Raw genomic sequence first — 8182 nt, 5'->3', positions numbered from 1 at the left:
TTTCTCTGCATGACTGATTTTTGATGTGTTGAAATAACTCTTGCAAACCACTGTAAGAAGTACAATCAAATAGATCAGACTGCTCATTTTGAGGGTTCTTCCAGGAGAATTTACTCTGAACGTTCCTAGGAGCAACTTGGAAGTATGTCAGACAAAAATACTGGGCTCTGTGAACCAATCCCAGATCTACTTTCTTTTACTTCTGCAACAAGATGCAGGAATGGGAAAGAGTTGTGTCCAAGTCCTGAATGGACTGAATAAAGGCTTATATTTTATTATGGGGCTTAATAGTTCAGTTCAATATGCCCAGAAGGAACATTTTTGTATATACCTAATAAAAGGTGTTGCTCTGCTTTGCTGTACCTAATCAGATGTCAAAATGCAAATCAGAGTTCTTAACTCCTAGAAGTAAAATATTCTATCAGGAATTGAAGTACATCTAAGCTGAAAACATGGGAATTTTCAGTAAGGAACCTAGATCTGCAGTTCTAGGAATTGATTACAAGCAATTAAGAAAATAAACCGAAGAGGTAACTGATTAATCCATGCTTGGGAAAGCCCAATATGTTTTTGCAATCTTAAATGCCATAATGAGCAGCTCCTCAGTAGAGGCTCTATAAAACCTGGATCTGCTCCAGTGAAGTCTATAGAAGGTTGCTCATGGATTTTAACTACCCAGCATCAAATCTGAAAAGATTCATTCACACAGCGAGTCTCAGTGAAGCCAAATAACTAGGCTTAATCTAGGCTGCCCTGAGATATTGCATTACAAATGTAACTGATGCTCTTTGAAGACAAGGGGATATTTTAGTTGTTGGACTCTTTTTTGCTTTTGGCTGTATCTGCATAAATCTGGAGTAATGACATTGACTTCATAATCCAGGCTTACAGTGATGTCAGCAGGAGCAGCACACAAGCACTGTTTGATTGCAAATGAGTACTGAACCCTTTAATTGAAATGGAAACATAAGGTAAAAAAAAAATGGGAAGATATTTTCTCAATTGCACTTGAGATTATTTTTTGTTTGTAGTTAATAATTAATGTAGCCACTACAGTCTAGGAATTCATATAAATCAGCATAACTTATGTGAGGAACTGACCATGCCTAATTAAATCCAATTGTTGCTTTGTTGTTTTTATGTGGGTTTTTTTTTTTGTTTGTTTGTTTTTTCTGGGAAATCAAGGCCCCCAGTGCTATAGGGTGAGCCAGAAAGTCCAGTCTGCTTTGAAAATGTATAGATAATCAGGATTTATAGCGCACTGAAAGGCCCACATTTTCTTCATCATAAATCCTTCCAATTCAAACACATCAAAAAATGAGATGTAAGGAAAATTATGCTTTTTCTTAGGTAGATTCTCAATGTTTTATTTCAAAAATATTAGAATTTATGAACAAAAGCAACAAAAGCCAAAATATGTATGGAAAAAGAAAATGTGAGGCATAAAAACTCCATGTACTTGAAAAGTCTTTTCTGAGGGGAAACCATTTTTGAGATACCTTTTTCCATCAGATTCATAATACCAAGGCATTAAGCTAACAGCAAACATGTTAGAGTTAAGCCATATTTCTAAAAGTTATTTAATATAACATTAAGAAATCATTTGAGTTCCTGGCAAACTCTACTCATTTTGTTATAAATGTTTAAGGCCCAGAGTAGCCATTATCATAATCTAGTCTGATCTTTCACTAAGTTGCCAGCCAAGAATTTGCTATCAGTAGTAGTGAGGATTTGTATACCCAGGCAGGACACTTAAGACTGCATAGTGCCATTTGGGGGTTATGCTGTTCTTCTATTCTTAACCTACAAATTTAATTGGTGGAAATTCTTAAATATTTTAGCTCAGTCATCTTAGGGAATTGCACAAGGTAGAGCTAGGATTATACAACAAAATAGACACCTCATAGATGATCTTCATCTTCTTAACCTTGCTCCAACTTGCATCTAATACAGTCCACCATCATATCACTTCCTCCAGAGGGATTTGATGGAGGTATGGTACCTTCTAAACCTCCTAACGCATGCAGTTAAACCTCTAGACTAAGATCCCTTACTGAAGCTCACCTTGAGTCACTATGTCACAGAAGGCAGAATGCGGGAGCATTATTTCATCAGTGATGTCAGTAGTGAGGGCATTTAGCCAGATCCTATTTCATCCTCCAACACACTCTGCCCCAGATATCATGGTGTTAGAAAATCCAGAGAAAAATCCAGAGCTGAGAAGGAAAATGACAGCCTTAGGTCAGATCATGTAGGGGTAGTATCAAACGTGTTCATCACAAACAACATTAACAAGCTATTGTAATGCAGCAAGATGGAAAATGCTTCCCTGTTCTTCCTACAACTGATATTTTGGGCTTAAACAATAGTTTGAGGAGCCTTTTGGCCTCATGTTTCTAATCCCAACTTCAGGACCTCGGATCGATTTAAAACAGTCCAGCTGAAATTATTTTCTTGGACTGTTATTTGACTGTCACATACATTAAATCTGTGCCAAAGACAGATCAAGTTCAGGCTGTGGTTCAGGTTTGGTTTTAGGTCCAAGGGATGTCTGTGCTTTGATTAGATACAACATTAACAAGTAATAATAGTGTAATAATTTGTAATAACTTCGCAAAAATACAGTCACAGATGAGTCAAAAGAAGAAACTAGTCCTCTTGCTGATATTGGCTTAGAATATAAATAGTATGAAAACTGTTGGATCTTCAGAGACATGGAAACTGATCCAAAATGCAGCAGGATTTGTTTGGCATCAAGCTTCCAACTTTGACTTCCTCCTAATGAAAATCAGCATTGTTTATATTTCAGCATCTTTCCCTAACATAAACTGATTTCAACCAATTTGAAAAACAAAACCCTCTCAAACTACCAAAGTTGAGGGGCCTCTGTATTTGCAGTTCCAATATTTTTACTAAGACATCTACTTTGTGACATTTTAATTATTCACAGCACCAGGGCTTTGCAAGTGGAAAATGCAGTGTATTCTCCATTCACTCATTCATTAGTTTTAATTAAACCCTTTAATTTTATTTATGCTGTCATGGACTGATTAACAATTTGCGGCACAAACCAGGAACTCTTAAACAGCACCTTGAGAAATCTTCCTTACTCTAAACAGAGATCTGCTATAATAAATACAGATCTGCAGGATTATGTTCTGCAAGACAAAAGGAACTACATCATCACCTTTCCCAATGCAATTTTCTTGTAGCTGTCTAACAGAATGTATCTCAGGGCCTTAGGTGAGAATCACAGATGATGAGGTGTCCAAGGGAGGCAGCAGAAAGAAACTACAGACAGACACTGTGCAAGTTCCTTTGTTAGAAGCAGCACATGGCTGAGCTGGTGCAGTGTGATGTATTAGGAACAGTGGATAAAGTCTCATTTCAGCAGAGACTCAGGACATTTTAAGTGCTGCCAAAAGGACAAAAAGTGCTGCCTGGAACTTGTAAAGGATAAATTCAAATAACAGCACAAGGGACTCTAAACAGGGCCATGATAGCAGTAACTTACACATTTTATTATTCTTTTAAGTGCCATCCATTTGAAGTGTCTGTAACTTGCTCCTTCTTACAACAGACCTCCTGCCTCTTAAAACCATCATAGTGATCTGAGAGCACCTGGGGCCATCAGCCTGTATGTTATAACTCACTAAAATTTAAAGAATTGAATCCAATGAAAAGATCCACCCCTATATCTCTGCACCACCCTGCTCGGCAAAAAATTCTTCTCTCCAAATCTTGCAACAGCCCTTCTTCCAGTCTTCTCATCTGTTTTTTCCTCTTTGCCTCCTGCCGTCTTTTCCTTCATATGTCTGTTTCTGTTCTCAGCTGCACACCCCATCTCTGCCTCTTGATTCCTCAGCAGCGTTACACCTCTGCTGCCTGCATGAGAAAGATAACGGCATGGCACTTCGTTCCTTCTTTCTCTGCAAGGTGTGGTAGTTTTCTCCAGCTGAGGCAAAGGGCACGTGAGTGCAGGTGAAGTAAGAAGCATCTCTGCTGAACAGCATGTTATGGGCAGGTTAGCTCCTGGGATCTTTCTATGACTCTGCTTCCCTTCTCCATAAGCTACCTTTAGTCCTGAGAATAAGGAGCAGGGACAAGAATACATGATCACAACCATAATCCCTCTCCACTTTAGTGCAATTAACTTGCAGGACTCTTAGCTTGCTGGTCTCTTACTTAATAAATGTATCTTTCAACACTCAGCAAAATATGCGCATTATAGCCACCAAGGTTAAATTTCACTGCTATGGAGTTCTCTGAAAAGTATTCAAGTTTTTGTAGATCTCTCATGGAACTTGCAAAATACAGTTTGCAGATATAGAAACAGTCCTACTGTGAGTGAGGAAACTGCATTAACTACCCTTTGTGCAGTACAGGATCCATTCTGTAGCTGGTGAAGATAAAGGGACGGGGGGTTAGAAGGAAACCACCAGAGGGACCACAACCTTTCCCACCTACCTACCTTCATTTAGTCAGTCACTGTTATTTTGCTTATAGGCTTGCAATTATGCAGAAGTAAATACTGAGTGAGGCAGTGATGTTTCATCCTCTTGGTCTCTGCTTTGAGCACAAACCAGAGCCAGACAGGGAAACCTGTGTGAGTGTGTCAGTGTCAAGTGAACTGAAACAACACAACCCTCTGTCCTTTGGCGCAGCCTTTACAATGTGCTCACACAGGAATTCAGCAAGGAGCTATTTATAGAGGCCCAGCTACCTCCAGGCCCTCTTCATGCAGCCCTCCCAGGAGAGCCCTGCTAAGACAAAGCAGAGCAGTGCAAGCTGAATCTGCCTGCCTCATCATGAAGGTTGAATTTCACTCCGGCCAAGAGCATTCTGGGCAACAAATGAGGCCTCCCGTAATGTATTCCAATAAAAACAGAGACTTTAAAAAGAAATCAGTGTTTCGTTCCCTTCCAAAACACATAAATTGTTGTAAATTGTGCTAGTTCAGGAGTCTTGATGATTTCTTTTAGGCGATGGCTCCCTCTAGCGTCAAAGCAGACAAGTCCTCTTTTGGGTCTATAATTTCAAGAGGTGAAAGATTTAGAACAGTTAACATCCACACGTTTCTCTTCCTGGCACCATCTGACAGCTTAAACACGGACTCAGCACGTACTTAAAACTACTATGGGCTTGCTTTTTAAGCAGAGCCTCAAAAAGTGCTGAGAGCTATGAAAGATAGATAGCAAAGATAAAATGCGAACCAGTGATCCAGCCGCAAGCTCAGGAATGTTCCTCTACAAGCTGGTTTGGCTAGGATGTCACTTGTCGTCTTCCTTTGGAAAATTATGCATCTTGGATAAGAAAAAACATGGAGTGTTCCTAAAAATTGGGTATTCTTAAGAACTTTCATTTTATGTGAGTCTTAGGCCAGTGGTGTTTGCTGGGAACATACACAGGAAGAAATATATGTAAAAGATGAGCAAATCTACCTTAAAGTAGTGGGAGAAACCTTGACTTCTGGAATTTGATCCCATTTAACTTTTCCAACCTAATAATCCACTTGGAGTAGATTTCTGCATTTAATTTCTTAAATGTACCGTATCAGGGAGAGCAGGGAGAAGAAAAATATTTTATTTCTTTGCAATATAAGAAGTACTGCTGCTTGCCAACTACGCAATTATTTTCAAAGGGCTTAAGTTGATATATTGACTTTAATACACTGGCATGGCTCTGAGAGAGATACTTGCCACTCAACTTGCTGGTACAAAGACATACAGATGCTTTATTACTGCAGATGGAATTCCCATTTCTGCCAATGCTGCCAGCAATTCTGTGCCCTCCTGAGAAGTAATGCAGACTTTAAATCACTTGTTATCTATTTTCACAGCAAATCTACAGTGTTAGTATTCTGTTTTAAAAGCGTGCTTGTGCCTCTGTACAGCATTTTCACCACGAGTACAGAAACCTCCTAGGATGCTGGCTCAGACCCACAGCTGATAGTTCATCAGGAAAGGAAATAAAACTAGAGAAGATAAACCCATATACACTAAAATCTGCTACTGCCATATGTTTGTTCTCTGTTTGAGAACAGTGCTGCCTTGCAGCAGTAGGATATTCTATACCTGCCTAACCAATCTCTCTAGCATTGTGTTGGGATTTTTTATCTTCTAAATGCAGCCCTGGGCAGGATGAGCATACCCAGCCAATCGGCTCAGTCACAGTGGCAGCATTTCTAGGAACACCCACAGCACAACTAACTGCTCAGGGAAGTTTCAGCTGGAAAATGCAGATGTCTAAGGAAGTATGGGGAAATTCGTTCCCCTGAAATTCAGAGTCAAGATTTTACTTAGGCTTCTTTTAAAATCCCACTGGAGTTTTTCCTTCCACTGTTTTTAAAACGCCAAGCCCTTATTTAAGTACCTGTGGGTGTTTAGTATTTTTTTAAAGCAAGAATGTTTCAGGCTACTTGAAATATGTTTTTCATTGCAAAGGGAATTACCCTTTAGAACACCTTACCAAGTCATGTAGTGGATTTCTATTGTTCATTGTATTTAAATCAAAATGTGATGTCTTGCTAAGCCATCTGTGCTACCTCCTCTCCAAGACACAGGCTTCATATAGGAATTACTGAGTGAGAATGTTCACTGTGTGTCACACAAGAGGTCAGAAAAAGTGATCTAATGGTCCCGTCTGGCCTTAAGCTCTATGAATCTATGAATAAATGAAAATATTAGGTCTAAGCACTTTGTGACAAGGGATGTCTTTAAATATTTAGCAAATCTCTGTGTCCATTGGGATTGTTCCGTAAATAAGAGTAGCAGTTGCAAGCCTGAGGCTCAGACATCTCAGATCACCTTAATGCATGTACACATTTGTGTGATGACAGCTCAAAGATGTTCAAATACTAGGGTCACATAATTCTGAATATATAAAGGTTCAGATTACCTTTTTCTTGGCTGGTCAGTCAAGCCTTTCTGTGCGATAGCTCCTTTTCAGTCAGTTGTACTCCATGTACAGGATTTCCTGAGAACAAAATCTGTAAACGTGTCCTGCCACTAAGTTCTTTTATCTTCAGTTTGGCAAAATACATACTGAAATCTGTGAAGGAAAGGCTTAATTAAAAACTTAACAGTGATGATTTGGCCAAGTGTCAGCAGGTCACACCCTTAACAGCACAACCAGGTCACTAGGGGAGCTGAGAGAATTGTCTCCTGCTAAGAACCAGGGGCTTACAATGTGGTAGGTTATTACTGATTACGATGGGTGTGTTGCTGGGACATGTATTCAGGCTGGGTGATGAGGGGATGGAGAGCAGCCCTGTGGAGAAGGACTTGGGTAACTGGTGGATGGAAAACTCAGCATGAGCTGGCAATGTGCACTTGCAGACCAGAAGGCCAATAGTATGCTGGACTACAACAAAAAAAAGCAGAACAAGAAGGTCGGGGAAGGTGATTCCCCTCTTCCACTCCACTCTCATGAGACCCCACCTGCAGTATCGTGTTCAGTGCTGTGGGCCCCAGCCCAGGAATAACATGGAACTGTTGGAGTGGATCCAAAAGAGGCCATAGGCTGATTAGAGGGTTAGAGTACCTCTCCTGTGATGAGGGGCTGAGGGGGTTGGGGTTGTTCAGCCTGGCTCCAAGGAGACCTTATAGCAGCCTTACAGTATTGAGAGGGAAAAGCTCAGGAGAGATTCTTTCAGAGCATGTAGCGATAGGACAAGGGATAATGGTTTTAAAATAAAAAAGCTTAGGTTTAAGTTAGATAAAAGGAAGAAATTCTTCACAATGAGGGTGGTGAGACCCTAGCACAGGCTGCCCACAGGAGCTGTGGATGTGCTATTCCTGGCTGAGTTCAGCTGTTTCAGGCTGAGCTGGCTCAGCCCCTGGGCAGCCTGATCTATGGGGAGGTGTCCTTGCTCATGGCACAGGGGCTGGAACTGGATAGTCCTTAAGGTTCTCTCCAACCAAAATTGTTCTTTCATTCTGTGATTCTATGTTTCACATAGAATTCCTATGCCATGACTCTCAGGGTAAGATTTTACAGCAAGAAAATGAAAAAATGACAATAAAAATGAAACCACTGCCCCTTTCCATTTCATCACTGACAGTATATTATGGATCTTGTTTTTTCATTACCCAGTTCAGAATCACATATAAGCAAATTGCTTCCTTTCCAAGTTGTTATTCTACTCAAGCTTCCTTGGAAGCCTAGTTGCATTTCCTCACAG

Source organism: Coturnix japonica, chromosome 8 (genome assembly GCF_054131305.1).
Source record: "Coturnix japonica strain WE chromosome 8, WE-NBRP24, whole genome shotgun sequence".
In the NCBI taxonomy this organism is placed as follows: Eukaryota; Metazoa; Chordata; class Aves; order Galliformes; family Phasianidae; genus Coturnix; species Coturnix japonica.
Note: the sequence above shows the minus strand (reverse complement) of the source record.